The sequence below is a fragment of the Ranitomeya variabilis genome, chromosome 2 (assembly GCF_051348905.1).
Source record: "Ranitomeya variabilis isolate aRanVar5 chromosome 2, aRanVar5.hap1, whole genome shotgun sequence".
In the NCBI taxonomy this organism is placed as follows: Eukaryota; Metazoa; Chordata; class Amphibia; order Anura; family Dendrobatidae; genus Ranitomeya; species Ranitomeya variabilis.
Genome location: NC_135233.1, coordinates 511954390 through 511972267, shown reverse-complemented (window position 1 = coordinate 511972267; position 17878 = coordinate 511954390).

The window sequence follows — 17878 nt, the reverse complement described above, 5'->3', positions numbered from 1 at the left end:
GACGCCGCACAGTCTGAAGAAGCCGTAGGGAGGGGAGTGAGAGGCGAGGATATGCACTGCGCATGGCCACGGATCCCAGGCCCGCGGTGGGATTACATTAGACGACACTGTGAGGCGGGATCTCGGCCAGCTCGGCCGCACAGGCGCAGCCAGCCTGACACCAAATGATGTCAGAAGACGGGCAGCGCAAAATGTGTGCATGGCCAAGGGCTAACCTAACAGCGCAAGCTCCGGGACAGATTCAAACAACGCTGAGGAGGCGGCGCCCGGCGCCAAGGGGGTAAGAATGACGGCTGTGCTGCGTCACATGACAAAGGAAAGTTCCACCTACCAGACAGTTTAACGGTGTGAGGGGACACATTTCATAAGAGTTAGGTTCAGCATGTGCAAGGACCATAATTAAAAGAGCTAAGTTTACCTTTTCCAGCATTACTGCTGTACACGATGGCTCTTTCAGCTACAAACGCCTGGGCGGGGTTAAAGTTTCCCTTTCAACTTGCTCCAGTGCAGGCTTCGGCCTACACTCTGCTCCTCCTGCTGACCCTGGGCTCTATCACCGCCAGTTGGCGCCCGGAAGTGCTAGCTGCACAGAGACAAACACCAGCGAATGTGTCAGTGGGGTTCAGCAACGCCAGCTGTTCCCCTGCTGTGTAGCTGGCAGCGTGTCCTGCAAACGCCACGCAGACACAAGAACTGAAATTGAAGGGAACCTGCCCCCCCAGGCGTTTGTATGTATAACAGCCACCTTGTACAGCAGTAATGCTGCATTTGTACAAGGTGGCTCATTAAGTTACTCTCCTTGCACACGCCGAACAAAACACGTCTAAAATGTGTCCTCTGAGACCATTAAACCGTCCCTGAGGTGTGACTTTCCTTTGTAATGACACGCTGCACCCCCCTTGGTAGCGCTGCCTGTTTTCTGACATCATTGTTTGGCTGGCTGCGCCTCTGCGGCCGCCATGCCCGACACAACGCCCCTCGGTGTCTTATTTATTTTGACTGCGAGGGTGTGATTGATGGGCATGAGCAGTGCCTATCTTCGCCTGGCACTTATCTCCTTCCGCCTTCTTCACACTGTGCGGCCTCGTGGCCGTGGCATGCGATAAGGGATCAGCTGGCGCCGCACAGTCTGAAGCAGGTGTAAGGACCCGAGTGTGAGAGGCCAACATATGTACTGCGCAAGGCCATTAATCCCAGCCCCGCAGTGTGAATTAAGGAAAAGACACTGCGGGGCTGGGATTCATGGGCATCGCGAACCGCACTGGCTGACATTAAATGATGTCAGAAGACGGGCAGCGCTAACAGCGCAAGGCCAGGGGATAACACGACAGCGCAGACTCCTGTACAGCAAATAACGACGCTCAGGAGGCTGCGCCCAGCACCAAGGTGGGATTTTTGACAGCTGGGCTGCGTCTCATTAAGAAGGAAACTCCCGCCTCCAAGACAGTTTGACTGTATAAGGGGCTAAATGTTATATGTGTTTCATTCAGCGTGTGCAAGGAGAAAAATTAAAAGAGCAACCTTTGACTTGTGCAGCACTACTGCTGCATAAGCTGTGGCTCTTCTAGTTTGTAACACCTGAGGGGGGGTTAAAGGTTACCTTTGAAATTGGTTCAATTAGGCTTCGGCCTACACTCTGCTCCCTCTGCTCCTCCTGCTGACCCTGGGCTCTAACACTGCCAGTTGGGGCCCAGATGTGCTAGCTGCACAGAGAAAAACACCAGCCAATGTGTCAGTGGGGTTCAGCACCGCCAGCTGTTCCCCTGCTGTGTAGCCGGCAACGTGTCCTGCAACAGCCACGCAGACACAACAGACCCAAAGCTGCCCCCAGTGCAGGCTTCGGCCTACACTCTGCTCCCTCTGCTCCTCCTGCTGACCCTGGGCTCTAACACCGCCAGTTGGGGCCCAGATGTGCTAGCTGCACAGAGAAAAACACCAGCCAATGTGTCAGTGGGGTTCAGCACCGCCAGCTGTTCCCCTGCTGTGTAGCCGGCAACGTGTCCTGCAACAGCCACGCAGACACAAGAACTGAAATTGAAGGGATCCTGTCCCCCCTCCCCCAGGTGTTTGTATGTTTTACAGCCACCTTGTACAGCAGTAATGCTGCATGTGTGCAAGGTGGCTCATAAACTTATTCTCCTTGCACACGTGGAACAGAACACATCTACAATGTGTCCCCTGAGACCATTAAAACGTCCCTGAGGTGTGACTTTACTTTGTAATGACACGCAACAACCCCCTTGGTAGCACAGCCCTTCTTCTGACATCATTGTTTGGCTGGCTGCGCCTCTGCGGCCGCCCTGCCCGACACAACACCCCTCGGTGTCTTATTTATTTTGACTGCGAGGGTGTGATTGACGGGCATGAGCAGTGCATATCTTCGCCAGGCTGTCAGTCAGCTCCTTCCGCCTTCTTCAGACTGTGCGGCTTCAAGGCCATGGCATGCGATAAGGGATCAGCTGACGCCGCACAGTCTGTAGCAGGTGTAAGGACACGAGCGAGAGGCGAACATATGTACTGCGCAAAGCCATGAATCCCAGCCCCGCAGTGTGAAACACTGTAAAGACACTGCGGGGCTGGGATTCATGGGCATTGCGAACCGCACCAGCCGACATGAAATGATGTCAGAAGACGGGCAGCGCATGGCCAAGGGATAACGCAACAACGCAGACTCCTGTACAGCAAAATGCGATGCTCAGGAGGCCGCGCCAAGCACCAAGTTGGTATTTTTGCCAGCTGTGCTGCGTCTCATTACAAAGGGAACTCCCGCCTCCAAGACAGATTGACTGTATAAGGGCCAAAATGTTGTACGTGTTTCATTCAGCTTGTGCAAGGAACAAAATTAAAAGAGCAACCTTTGACTTGTGCAGCACTACTGCTGCATAAGGCGTGGCTCTTCTAGTTTGTAACACCTGAGGGGGGGTTAAAGGTTACCTTTAAAATTGGTTCAATTAGGCTTCGGCCTACACTCTGCTCCCTCTCCTCCTGCTGACCCTGGGCTCTAACACCGCCAGTTGGGGCCCGGTACTGCTAGCTGCACAGAGAAAAACACCAGCCAATGTGTCAGTGGGGTTCAGCACCGCCAGCTGTTCCCCTGCTGTGTAGCCGGCAACGTGTCCTGCAACAGCCACGCAGACACAAAGCTGCCGCCAGTGCAGGCTTCGGCCTACACTCTGCTCCCTCTCCTCCTGCTGACCCTGGGCTCTAACACTGCCAGTTGGGGCCCGGTACTGCTAGCTGCACAGAGAAAAACACCAGCCAATGTGTCAGTGGAGTTCAGCACCGCCAGCTGTTCCCCTGCTGTGTAGCCGGCAACGTGTCCTGCAACAGCCACGCAGACACAACAGACCTACAAATGCCTCCAGTGCAGGCTTCGGCCTACACTCTGCTCCCCCTGCTGACCCTTTGCTCTAACACCGCTAGTTAGGGCTCTAGGAAGACAAGCTTGAATAGGTCCCCATCCTGGTTCCAGCACCGTTAGCTGGTTCCGGGCAGAGCCTTTGGCTTAGAGGCCTCCCTCTGGGTATCTGAGTTCCACCAACATCAGGTGGTCCTTGGTAGTGCTTTCAGCACGGGTACCTCCTGCTTAGTAACCGGGTTCCAGTAACGTCAGCTGGTCCTCGGTAGTTCCATTGGCTCTTGGACCTTCGGCTACCCATCCGGGTTCCAGTACCGTCAGCTGGTTCTCGGCAGTGTCTTTTGCTCTTGTACCTTCTGCTCCCCATCCTGGTTCCAGTACCGTCAGCTGGTTCCGGGCAGAGCCTTTGGCTTAGGTGCCTCCCTCTGGGTATCTGAGTTCCACCAACGTCAGGTGGTCCTTGGTAGTGCTTTCAGGCATGGGTACCTCCTGCTTAGTAACCGGGTTCCAGTAACGTCAGCTGGTCCTCGGTAGTTCCATTGGCTCTTGGACCTTCGGGTAGCTATCCGAGTTCCAGTTCCATCAGCTGTTTCTCGGCATTTTCTCAGCCTTCTTGTACCTTCTGCTACATTTCCAAGTTCAAGACCCTAAAGACGACGACCTGGAAGACCACCCCTAAGATGACGACGACACCAGAGACGACAACCACTGAGATGACGACGACCCTGGAGACGATGACCCTGAAGACCACCCCGATGACGACGACCCCGGAGACGACGACCCTGGAGACGACGACGACCTGGAAGACCGAGAAGCAGAAGAACAAGAGGCTGCAGAACAAAGAGCAGAAGAACATTAAGCATAAGACTAAATATCAGAGCAAAAGATATTATCTAAATTATAAGCAGAAGAAGACTAAGCAGTGTATGGGGGTGAGTCCGTTCCTCCTCGTGGTGCCCCTGGATAAAGCCTGATGCTGCAGGCCAAACTGAACGCGGACAAATGTAACTGTTTTGTGACAGGCAGAACGGAAGGTGTAATCTTCAAACTTTTAGAGATAACAACTACGGGAATGCCTGTCACAAATAAGAATATGATGAAGAAGTTGAATATGAAGAAGATAATAGTAAAATAAAAAGAATATGAACAATGTAACAAAAAAAATAATAGGTAGAAGATGAAGAAGAAGATGAATAAGGTGAAGAAGTTGATGTCAAAGAAGCTGATGATGAGGATAATGAAGAAGAAAGTGTGGGAGAAGTAAAAAATTAACATAGTCAAAATCTTTCTAACGCCGAACGTCATAAAAAACAAAACAAAATCCTGCTATTCTATTAGATTGGGCTAAACCTCTGTGCCTTTAATGTCTCCGCCACGTCCCCCAATACATCCTACATTATTCTTAGTTGTTTTCCTTCATGTAGAATGCACCTACAAGTTAAGAAAGGGTTTATTTTAATTCCGATATTTTCATCCCATTGACTTGCATTGGGATCGGGTATCGGTATCGGATTAGATCCGATACTTTGACGGTATCGGCCGATACTTTCCGATACCGATACTTTCCGATATCGGAAGGTATCGCTCAACACTAGCCTTGAGGTGCTATCTTAACCCTGCTATTCTCCTGGTTACCACTATACACTTGTTATCTTCCGGTCATTTTTGACCGGACCTAATAAAGTCTTGATTTGTAGCTAATTTAAGTGTTTTAATTGAATAATTTTTGCAGTATTATATTGTATGTGAACCTGGTTGTTTATAAACAAATGAAAAATGGAAAGAAAAACTTACTTTTTATTTTTTTTTTGTCAAAACATTTAACATGGCTTTATTGGAATATTTATGCATATTGCATATTTGCACATACAAAAATAATGATTCATCCAACTGTAAACTATAACTAATAACAATAAATGTATGTGTAAATCTGCATGGACCAAAAGGATCTAAATAAATTGATAAATAGTAGTAGATGTAATATACAGGTCCTTCTCAAAAAATTTGCATATAGTGTTAAATTTCATTATTTACCATAATGTAATGATTACAATTAAACTTTCATATATTATAGATTCATTATCCACCAACTGAAATTTGTCAGGTCTTTTATTGTTTTAATACTGATGATTTTGGCATACAACTCCTGATAACCCAAAAAACCTGTCTCAATAAATTAGCATATTTCACCCGACCAATCAAATAAAAGTGTTTTTTAATACCAAACAAAAAAACCATCAAATAATAATGTTCAGTTATGCACTCAATACTTGGTCGGGAATCCTTTGGCAGAAATGACTGCTTCAATGCGGCGTGGCATGGAGGCAATCAGCCTGTGACACTGCTGAGATGTTATGGAGGCCCAGGATGCTTCAATAGCGGCCTTAAGCTCATCCAGAGTGTTGGGTCTTGCGTCTCTCAACTTTCTCTTCACAATATCCCACAGATTCTCTATGGGGTTCAGGTCAGGAGAGTTGGCAGGCCAATTGAGCACAGTAATACCATGGTCAGTAAACCATTTACCAGTGGTTTTGGCACTGTGAGCAGGTGCCAGGTCGTGCTGAAAAATGAAATCTTCATCTCCATAAAGCATTTCAGCCGATGGAAGCATGAAGTGCTCCAAAATCTCCTGATAGCTAGCTGCATTGACCCTGCCCTTGATGAAACACAGTGGACCAACACCAGCAGCTGACATGGCACCCCACACCATCACTGACTGTGGGTACTTGACACTGGACTTCAGGCATTTTGGCATTTCCTTCTCCCCAGTCTTCCTCCAGACTCTGGCACCTTGATTTCCGAATGACATGCAAAATTTGCTTTCATCAGAAAAAAGTACTTGGGACCACTTAGCAACAGTCCAGTGCTGCTTCTCTGTAGCCCAGGTCAGGCACTTCTGCCGCTGTTTATGGTTCAAAAGTGGCTTTACCTGGGGAATGCGGCACCTGTAGCCCATTTGCTGCACACGCCTGTGCACGGTGGCTCTGGATGTTTCCACACCAGACTCAGTCCACTGCTTCCTCAGGTTCCCCAAGGTCTGGAATCGGTCCTTCTCCACAATCTTCCTCAGGGTCCGGTCACCTCTTCTCGTTGTACAGCGTTTTCTGCCACATTGTTTCCTTCCAACAGACTTACCATTGAGGTGCCTTGATACAGCACTCTGGGAACAGCCTATTTGTTGAGAAATTTCTTTCTCGGTCTTACCCTCTTGCTTGAGGGTGTCAATGATGGCCTTCTTGACATCTGTCAGGTCGCTAGTCTTACCCATGATGGGGGTTTTGAGTAAAGGTACCTTCACACGAAGCGACGCTGCAGCGATAGCGACAACGATGCCGATCGCTGCAGCGTCGCTGTTTGATCGCTGGAGAGCTGTCACACAGACCGCTCTCCAGTGACCAACGATGCCGAGGTCCCCGGGTAACCAGGGTAAACATCGGGTTGCTAAGCGCAGGGCCGCGCTTAGTAACCCGATGTTTACCCTGGTTACCAGTGTAAAAGTAAAAAAACCAAACAGTACATACTCACCTGCGCGTCCCCTGCCGTCTGCTTCCTGACACTGACTGAGCTCCGGCCCTAACAGCACAGCGGTGACGTCACCGCTGTGCTTTCACTTTCACTTTAGGGCCGGCGCTCAGTAAGTGTCAGGAAGCAGACGCTGGGGGACGAGCAGGTGAGCATGTACTGTTTGTTTTTTTTACTTTTACGCTGGTAACCAGGGTAAACATCGGGTTACTAAGCGCAGCCCTGCGCTTAGCAACCCGATGTTTACCCTGGTTACCAGTGTAAAACATCGCTGGTATCGTTGCTTTTGCTTTCAAACACAACGATACACAGCGATCGGACGACCAAATAAAGTTCTGGACTTTATTCAGCGACCAGCGACATCACAGCAGGATCCTGATCGCTGCTGCGTGTCAAACGAAACGATATCGCTAGCCAGGACGCTGCAACGTCACGGATCGCTAGCGATGTCGTTTCGTGTGAAGGTACCTTAATGAACCAGGCAGGGAGTTTTTAAAAGCCTCAGGTATCTTTTACATGTGTTTAGAGTTAATTAGTTGATTCAGAAGATTAGGGTAATAGGTCATTTAGAGAACCTTTTCTTGATATGCTAATTTATTGAGACAGGTTTTTTGGGTTATCAGGAGTTGTATGCCAAAATCATCAGTATTAAAACAATAAAAGACCTGACAAATTTCAGTTGGTGGATAATGAATCTATAGTATATGAAAGTTTAATTGTAATCATTACATTATGGTAAATAATGAAATTTAACACTATATGCTAATTTTTTGAGAAGGACCTGTATAGTCCAAAATTAGATTATAGCTCCTTTATTTTACTCATAAAATGGCTGGAGATCACTATAAAAGGCTATCGGTCATTTTTGACCGAAGAGTACAAGTGTATAAAAAATTATGGAGCAAAAAGTAAACATAAAAAAATATATATAAAAATACGCATAGTAAGAACCCCTCAAATGAGGAAAAGTCAATCAACCACAAGTTTCAGAACCGCATCTTGAATTTTAAAAAAAATATTAAAGTTCAAAATTGGTCGTTTTTGACCGAAGACAACAGCAGGGTTAAAGGGAACCTATCACCCCCAAAATGGCTGGCGAGGTAAGCTCACCGGCATCAGGGGCTTATCTACAGCATTCTGTAATGCTGTAGATAAGCCCCCGATGTTACCTGAAAGAGGAGAAAAAGATGTTAGATTATACTCACCCAGGGGCGGTCCCGGTGCGGTCAGGTCGGATGGGTGTCTCCGGTCCGCTCCGGCGCCTCCCATCTTCATTCCATGACGTCCTCTTCGGGTCTTTACGCCGTGGCTCCGGCGCAGGCGTACTTTGTCTGCCCTGTTGAGGGCACAGCAAAGTACTGCAGTGCGCAGGCGCCGGAAAGGTCAGAGAGGCCCGGCGCCTGCGCACTGCAGTACTTTGCTCTGCCCTGAACAGGGCAGACAAAGTACGCCTGCGCCAGAGCCGCGGCGTAAAGACCCGAAGAGGACATCATGGAATGAAGATGGGAGGCGCCGGAGCGGACCGGAGACACCCATCCGACCTGACCGCACTGGGACTGCCCCTGGGTGAGTATAATCTAACATCTTTTTCTCCTCTTTCAGGTAACATCGGGGGCTTATCTACAGCATTACAGAATGCTGTAGATAAGCCCCTGATGCCGGTGAGCTTACCTCGCCAGCCATTTTGGGGGTGATAGGTTCCCTTTAAAATTCATCTACGTCATACAAAATGCTAAATGTTGAAGAGAAAAAAAGTGTGTGTAGTCTATTTTTTATAATAAAAGAGTTCGATACAAATTTGAAATGTGTACTACACCTAATATTAACCGCTTTGAGACGAAGCCTGTTTTCACCTGTTTTCTCCTTAATGACCAGACCTCTTTTTACAATTCTGACCACTGTCATTTTATGAGGTAAGAACTCTAGAATGTTTCAACAGATCCTGGTGATTCTGAGAAAGTTTCCTTATGACATGTTGTACTTTATAATAGTGGTAAAAATTATTCGATATGACTTTCATTTATTTGTGAAAGAAATGGAAATTTGTCCAAAAATTTAAAAAAATTAGCAATTTTCAAATTTTAATTTTTGTGCTCTTAAATCAGAGAGTCATATCACACAAAATAGTTAATAAATAACATTTTCCACATATCTACTTTATATCAGCACAATTTTGGAAATATACATTTTTTTGTTAGGAAGTTATAAAGGTTAAAATTTGACCAGCGATTTCTCATTTTTACAGCAAAATTTGCAAAACCATTTTTTTAGGGACCACCTCACACTTGAAGTGACTTAGAGGGCCCTATATGACAGAAAATACCCAAAAGTGACACCATTCTAAAAACTGAACCCCTCAAGGTACTCAAACCCACATTCAAGAAGCCCTTCAGGTGCTTCACAGGATTTTTTGAAATGTGTAAGGAAAAAATAAACATTTACTTTTCTGTTACAAAAATTTTCCTTTAGACCTATTTTTTTTTTTTACTCTCGCAAAGGTAACAGGAGAAAATGAAACATACATTTTGTTGAGCAATTTTTTCTGAGCATGCTGATACCCCATATGTGAGGGAAATCTACAGTTTGAACACACTGCAGAGCTCGGAAGGGAAGGAGCGCCGTTTGACTTTTTGAATGTAAAATTTGCTGGAATAATTAGCAGTTGCCATGTCGCGTTAGGAGAGCCCCTGATGTGCCTAAACAGTGGAAACTCCCAACAAGTGACAACATTTTGTAAACTAGACCCCTTATGGAACTTTTTGAAATGTGTATTGAGCATCTCCAACCCACAGATGCTTCACAAAAGTTTATAGCATAGAGCCGTGGAAATATAAGAAATTATATTTTTCACAAATAAATCTTATTTAGCTCCATATTTAGCATTTTCATAAAGGTATCAGGAGAAATTGCTCCATACAATTTGTTGTGCAAATTCTCCTGAGTACTCTGATACCCCATATGTGGGGAAGTAAAACTGTTTAGGTGCATGGCAGAGCTTAAAAGCTCTGCAACACAGCTGTGTCACGTGCACACAGAAGCGAAAGAGAAGCTCTGCAACTGAGCTGTGTCACTCACACACAGAAACGGAACAGATGCTCTGAGCTTAATAACCTGACTAGGTTTGCTGTTTGCTCTTGAACTCTGCTGTGCTTACCGTACACATGCAGGAACCAGATACTAAGCCAACGGTTAATTGCCCTCACTGTCGCTAGCTGCCTGCCTACTTGTACAGTCCCAAAGCTTAGGCTACTTTCACACTAGCGTTTTTTGCAATCCGTCGCAATGCGTAGTTTGGCCGAAAAAACGCATCCTGCAAAAGTGCTTGCAGGATGCGTTTTTCCCCATAGACTAACATTAAGATACGTATTGCGATGGATTGACACACGTCGCAACCATCGTGCGACGGTTGCGCCGTGTTGTGGCAGACCGTCGGCACAAAAAAACGCTACATGTAACGTTTTTTGCCGCCGACGGTCCACTTTTTCCGAACGCGCATGCGTGGCCGGAACTCCGCCCCCACCTCCCCGCACTTCCCCGCACTTCCCCGCACCTCACAATGGGGCGGCGGATGCGCTGGAAAAATGCATCCGCTGCCCCCGTTGTGCGGCGCAGAGAACGCTAGCGTCGGTAACCTCGGCCCGACGCACTGCGACGGGCCGAGCCCAACGCTAGTGTGAAAGTAGCCTTAGACAGACTCAAGACACTTGCAGACAGAGTGGTAGAGACTCGCTCACATAGCCATACATAAAATTATATTAGTGCACCGGCATGCGCCTCTGAGAGCCTTTTAAACTTTAGGCTCCAACCCAAACACTTCACGCTCTGCCCGCCATGACATCGCCCGCAGGCCAATATGGAGCAGCCACACCCCGGACATGCTCAGTAAGGTGATTTCTGAACTTACGCTTAAGAGCACAAGACTGCACCAGTGCAACACTGGTTACTATAGGTTTGGCTGAAGAGTCAGCAGTAACCAAGCACATACCAGGAGCCTGAGCAAAATCCTGGGAACGACGTATATGCTGAGCAACCGGACCTGAATGGGAGACCGCAGAGGCAGATAAGGCCTGGGATCTATCCCGCACGTTTTTTTGCATCAGGCACAATCAGGCGAATGTTGGAAAAATTGAGGCCGGTGCAGATTGTGAAAAATTGATGGGACGGATCCGTTTTTTCGACGGATCTGACTAGCATATCCAGATAATTGGATAAAAAAAATTGGGAGCATGCTCAGTTTAAAAAAACATAATCCGGCGCCGGAATCCGTCATTTTCCAGATCCGGCACCTTCCAGCTCCCATAGGCTTCCATTCTAGCAAACAGCCTGAAGCACAAGGTCATCCGGCGCAATCCAACACTAATACAAGTCTATAAGAACAAAAACGGATCCGGTGGCAACATTAGCCGCCCCCGAGTTTTTGAAAATTAGCTGGATTGAGCCTGACAGCGAAAACCTGATGTGTGAAAGTAGCCTAACACACACACACCTGTAAATTAGGCGTGCTCTCATCACTACAGAAATGCCAAACATGTGACCACTAAATGTTGTTTTGGTACACTGGGGTTCAGAAGGGATTTGGGAGCAGAGAATTTGCTGAATTTCTTTTGGTGAGGAAACATTTCGCTTTTCCAGAGCCTTTGTGCTACCAGTAACATGGAAGCCCCCTAAATTTCAGTTAAGAGATGACAGGTCTGAGTGGGGACTTGCTTTTTTTGTGGATTGAGTGGAAGCTTTTATTGGGAACATTTAACATAATGGTGGGATCACAGTTATCCAGCACTCTATGCTGACCACTTACTTCCTATTATACTCTGCAATATCCGCAACGTAGGACATACATAGCCGCTCTCTCTGCATCATCCGTAGCAAGGGATATACATAGCCAAGCATCAGAAGCGTACAAAATGGCCAGTGGAATGCAAGCTTTCGGTTCCACTAAAGTGGAATGCATGCACTGTGATCGGTGGAACACAGTATTTCCAGGGACAAACTTCTGGACAGAGCGCTTATGCTGGTCCCACCCCCCCGCTTATCACTAGGCATAAACAGGTCACTTTCCTTATCTAACCAGCGGCGGACACCGCATTAGATGGGCATCCCTGTTGCCACCACCCACCACCGGTAAACTACAATTTACCAGCCATGTATACGAATATATCCACCACATGGCATATGACACTGATAGTGTACATGTGTATTGCAGATTCAATTTCCCTGTCATACTCCTACAGGGAGTGGGAGGGATTACCTTCACGTTAAACTAACATCGGTAATGTATATTTATATCTATTATATATTTTTTCATCTCTATGTCCAACATTGAACATGCCAGAGGGCGTATTAATATGAGCATGCTTCTTTCAGATTACTTGTCCGGCTGATCTGGAGTTAATTCATACCTCTCCTTTTTTCATACCCTGCTAGTGCATTTGTCATTTGGCAAGGTTTTGGTGAGTCTGCTTTTTATGATGTGTTTTTTTGAGTTTCTCTATGTTAGCTGCTATGACAGGTCAGTAGGGCATGTCATTAAAAGGTTACCTTTTTCAATTGATTTAATAAAACCACTGTACTCTCATGCCACACAGGAGCATATCTCCACCTGGGGATTGACAATTGAAGCCCCACTGCCAACATATGACATTCCACTATGAGTGAGTACACTTCACCTTTAATTCAACGCACCCTATTTAAACATTCTACTATGGCCTTATATATTTTAATACTATTGTCTATTACCTCAGGCATTGATGCTTAATAGAGACATTACAAGCGCAGTCGGGTATGTGTTTGTTTTGTCTTTGACTTCTTGCCTTCCTTATTTACCCACCATCTGTCAATCACTATGCACTCAGCTAGACATGAGATGTACTACTTTGTGTATTTTTCATCATTTTTGATCATTGTATAATTTCTTTGTTTATTGTATTGTTTATCTTTTATACACATGATTTAATGCAGTTTACTGAGGAATGTCTAATGACTAGTGTTGAGCGATACCGTCCGATACTTGAAAGTATCGGTATCGGAAAGTATCGGCCGATACCGGCAAAGTATCGGATCTAATCCGATACCGATACCCGATACCAATACAAGTCAATGGGACACCAAGTATCAGACGGTATCCTGTATGGTTCCCAGGGTCTGAAGGAGAGGAAACTCTCCTTCAGGCCCTGGGATCCATATCAATGTGTAAAAGAAAGAATTAAAATAAAAAATAGGGATATACTCACCTCTCCGACGCAGCCTGGACTTTACCGCCGTAACCGGGAGCCGTTGTACCTAAGAATGAGTGCTTGAAGGGCCTTAGATGACGTCACGGCGCTCTGATTGGTCCGTAGCGGTCGCGTGACCGCTACGCGACCAATCACAAAGCAGTGACGTCACCTAAGGTCTTTCAAGCGCTTGAAATACCTTAGAAGACGTCCGCAGCTTCTGATTGGTCGCGTAGCGGTCGCGTGACCGCTACGCGACCAATCACAAAGCAGTGACGTCACCTAAGGTCTTTCAAGCGCTTGAAAGACCTTAGGTGACGTCACTGCTTTGTGATTGGTCACGTAGCGGTCACGCGACCGCTGCGGACCAATCAGAGCGCCGTGACGTCATCTAAGGCCCTTCAAGCGCGCATTTTTAGGTATAACGGCTCCCGGTTACGGCGGTAAAGTCCAGGCTGCGTCGGAGAGGTGAGTATATCCCTATTTTTTATTTTAATTCTTTCTTTTACACATTGATATTAATCCCGATACCGATTCCCGATACCACAAAAGTATCGGATCTCGGTATCGGAATTCCGATACCCGCAAGTATCGGCCGATACCCGATACTTGCGGTATCGGAATGCTCAACACTACTAATGACAGAAACGTTCACTTGACTGCAATAACATTTATTTTCTGCATCAGATCTACAGTAGGTCAAGCAAGGGGGTACTATAATAAAGGTAACAACAGTTTAACTTATCAGTCTCTGCGCCTTGGTGGAAGGTGGCTGGAAGATCTCCTGGTGGCACCGCAGGTGGCGCAAGATGTCTCCAATCCGGTCCCGCAGAAAGGCAATGCACTGTCTCCTCGTGGTGGTGAATTCTCCGGGTGCTTCGGCACATGGTCTCCTGGTACGGGCACGAGATGTGGTAGAGGTTTAGATCTGTGGCACAGTGGACGAAGCAAACAGTTCAGCAGACAATGCCACAGAAGAAGTACACAGTCCAGTGGTCACTGCCAAAGGAGCAGGCTGGTTTTCTGTGGGCACTGCAGGGATATGGCTGAGCGGTGCCTCTGTGGTGGTCAGTGGAACGATGCTATGTAGTCCATAATGGTTACTGTATGATGCGGGGGTCTCTCTGGGCTCTGAGTCATCAGTCAGGATAGATTTGCTAGCCGGGAAAGATGGCACGGTTAGCAGGCGTGGGTAAGTCGAGAGGGAGTCAACCGTCTCTCTGCTCACATGCTGGTTCCCCGCCAAAAGCCCTGTCTTCCCGCGTATATCGCTAATTGTGTCAGACCCACCCCCATCAGTCATGTGTCCTGGCCCGATCCTGTCAGAAGTCTCTTTCCCCTGGAATAATGGTGACAGTTCCGACAGTTCCGGCCAAAACACGCCGGAGGGACCGTCAGCTTGGTCCACCTCCCTACACTCCCCCACTCTTTTTTCTCGCCATTCCACGGGCGAGACTCTTCGAAAAGTGTGTGACTGTTTCTTCTTCTTCTGTGTGGTTTGTTGCCAGACAAAATGTTCGTGATCATAGCAACTGGGGGGCTTGCCAGCCGTTGTTCGTTCGGAGCGCCTCAGATTAGAAGAAGTAGTGGAGTTCTCTTGTGGGGCAGAATCTGTCTGAGGGGGAAGAGCCATGGGTGAGCCAGTATCCTGTGGTTCTAATCTCTCGGAGCCCCCGGAGCTTAACTCTTCACCCTTCTTCGTCCTCTTCTTCTACTGCCATATGGATCGTCTCAGGGGTCTCGGACTCCTCTTCTACTTGGACAGGGTTTTCAGATAGGCAGGGTTAGAGCATATTCGGGTGAAGGGTTCGAGTGGGGGCATCCTCTTTTCCCTCAGGCTGGACTTCGTCCATGGGTCCCTCCAGACTAACTCTCCTCTTCACCCAATATGGGTCTTTCTCCCATCGATTTTCCAGCTTGTCCCGAAGACGCTTCTCACGCACTAAGACAAGGTCTCCAACTTTACACTCTGTTGCTCCAGATGGGCTCTTCTCTGTTCTTGCTCTTGTAATCTAGTCTGGACCAACCGATGTAAGGTTTGCATGTGATGTTGATGTTCCCGAACCCAGGAGGACACCCCCATCCATGGATAGTCCTCTTCTGAATCCAATGCCAGCTCAGAGATTCCCTTTCCATCTTGACCAAACAGGAGAAAGTAAGGCATATATCCCGTAATTCGATGTTCTCGATTATTATATATCCACACCAGTTCAGAAACATATTCAGGCCACCCGGCCTTTCAATCTTCCTCCAGAGTTCTCAGCATTTGAATTAGCGTGCGGTTAAATCGTTCACAGGCGCCATTACCTTAAGGATGATATGGTGTAGTGCGGGACTTGTCGATCCGGTACATGCGATGTAGCTCATCCATTGCTCTCCCCTAAAAACAGGCTCCCTGATCAGAGTGAATCCTCTTTGGACATCCGTAGAGTTGAATGAAGTTCTTGAAGATTGCATACGCAGTGGACTCTGTGGTCTGATCCCGAGTTGGAGTCACCACAGCAAATTTTGTAAAGTGGTTTACCATCCATCACCAGGCAATGCTCATAGCCCTGATATGCTGGGACAATAGTCTTTCATCAAGAGTTCCAGAGGGGCGGAGGTTACAATGGACTGGACAGGAGCTCTTTGCTCTGGTGACTTAGCCAGTTTATATATTCAGCATGTTCTACAGGCCTCTTCCACTTTTGTCCTCAGCTAGAGGTATTAGATGAACCGTTGTAACCATTGGAAGGTCTTTTCTGGATCAAAGTTGGCCCCCTGTTCGTGCGCAGCAACAGCAATTTCAGATAACAGCGCTGTTGGGGCTAGGATTTGCCAGGTCACATTCGGCTCAGTCTGTAATTGTGCTTTCCGATATAGTACGCCATTCTTCATCCGAAGTTGTTCCCACTGTCAAAGGATCCGTAACACTTCTGGAGACAAAGTACCCCTTTCCGTCGAGCTGGGGAGTCTCTGAGAAGCCACACATGGTCTAAAGAAGCCGAGTTTACTATTTTCCTGTTGAAGTTGAACTCATTCATCCCAGGTTCGTCCCAGTATGCCTTGCTGGGCTGAGGTGTGTATCTGCTCCTGTATTGCCACCACCATCCTGGTGGGTCTCAGGAAGTTAGGGATTTTGTCATCTTCCAGTTCTTCATCCCTGTCTCGCTCTGGTTTGACACTCCTCCTTCTGGACAGGGCATCGGCATGAGTATTTTCTGCCCCCCTTTTACAGGCAATCTTATAGCAAAACTTTGCCATTCTGGCCACCCATCACTGCTCCAGAGACCCCATTCTCGCATTTTCCAGGTGCGCCAGTGGGTTATCAGTGCGCACAAACACTTCAGAGCTGGATAAATATTCTGTGAACCTCTCCGTCATAACCCACACCTATGCCAGCAGCTCCAACTGAAAAGAACTGTAATTGTCCAGATTGCATTTGGAATCATGAAGGGACTGGCTCGCGTAAGCGATCACCCTATCTCTTCCGTCCGGCATCTGCGACAACACAATCGCAAGTCACAGCAGACTTCCGTCGGTGTGGAGAATGAACGGTTGCGAGAAATCTACATAAGCCAAGACAGGAGCTTCAGTGAGTTCTCTCTTGAGATCCTGAAAGGGCTCTTCTTGGAACTCCTTCCAACAGATCTTCCAATTCTTGTCACTCAAAGGTACCTTTTTCAACAGCTCCAGTAAAGGCTATGCCTGTCGAGCGAAGTTCTTCACAAAGCGCCTGTAATATCCGGTCAGTCCCAGGAATGCCCGGACATCCTTTTCGGGCTCTGGAGTAGGCCAGTCTTGAATCACGGTGACCTTTTCTCTGGAGGGGTCCACTCCTTCAGTAGAAATTATATGGCCCAAGTATTCAATCTGTGTGCGAAACAAATGGCATTTTTGGGGCTTCAACTTTAGTCCGTGTCTCTGAAAGCGGGCCAATACTTGTTCTAAGTGCTGCAGGTGTTCCTCAAATGAAGCCACATAGATTATAATGTCATCCAGGTAGATGAGCGTGGATTCAAAATTCCAATCCCCCAGGCACCTCTCCATGAGACGTTGAAAAGTTCAGGGAGCATTGACAAAGCCAAACGGCATTCTATTGAACTCGTACAATCCCATGCGATGAATAAAGGTGGTCTTTGTTCGATCTTGTTCAGAAATGGGTACTTGCCAGTAGCCACTGGCGAGGTCCAATGTAGAGAAGAACCTGGATTTTCCCAGAGTGGATAGGGACTCTTCAATCCAGGGTAGTGGGCATGAGTCTCTCACATTACAGGCATTGAGCTTTTGGTAATTGACACAAAAACATAAGTAGCCGTCTTTTTTCCACACTAACACAATTGGGGCAGCCCACGGACTCTGGCTTTCCCTAATCACGCCAGCCTGCAACATCTGGTTCAACATGCTCATGACTTCCTGGTATAACTGTGGGGGAAATTGTCAGTAATGCTCTCTTATGGGAGCGGTGCTACCAGTTGGTATATTGTGTGCAATGGCGTGGTGCAGCCAAAATCATCTTCTTGGAGGGCAAAAACATCTTTATACTTCCCCAACAGACCTTCTACCTGTTGCAACTGGGTGCGCGTGAGTTCGGTCAACTCAGCCCGCATTTGTTCCAGTATGGGTTTGCCCTCTTTGATATAATGAGGCTCTGGCACTGAAATGGAGTTTACTGACACAGTCCAGGGGTCCCAAGGTTGTATTTCCAGTTGTACTGTTTTGGAGGGTATTTCTTCAGGTGTGCTCATTACTTGGGCCACCACACTTCTGGGAACAATGGTAATATCCTGGTCTCCTAAATTAATGC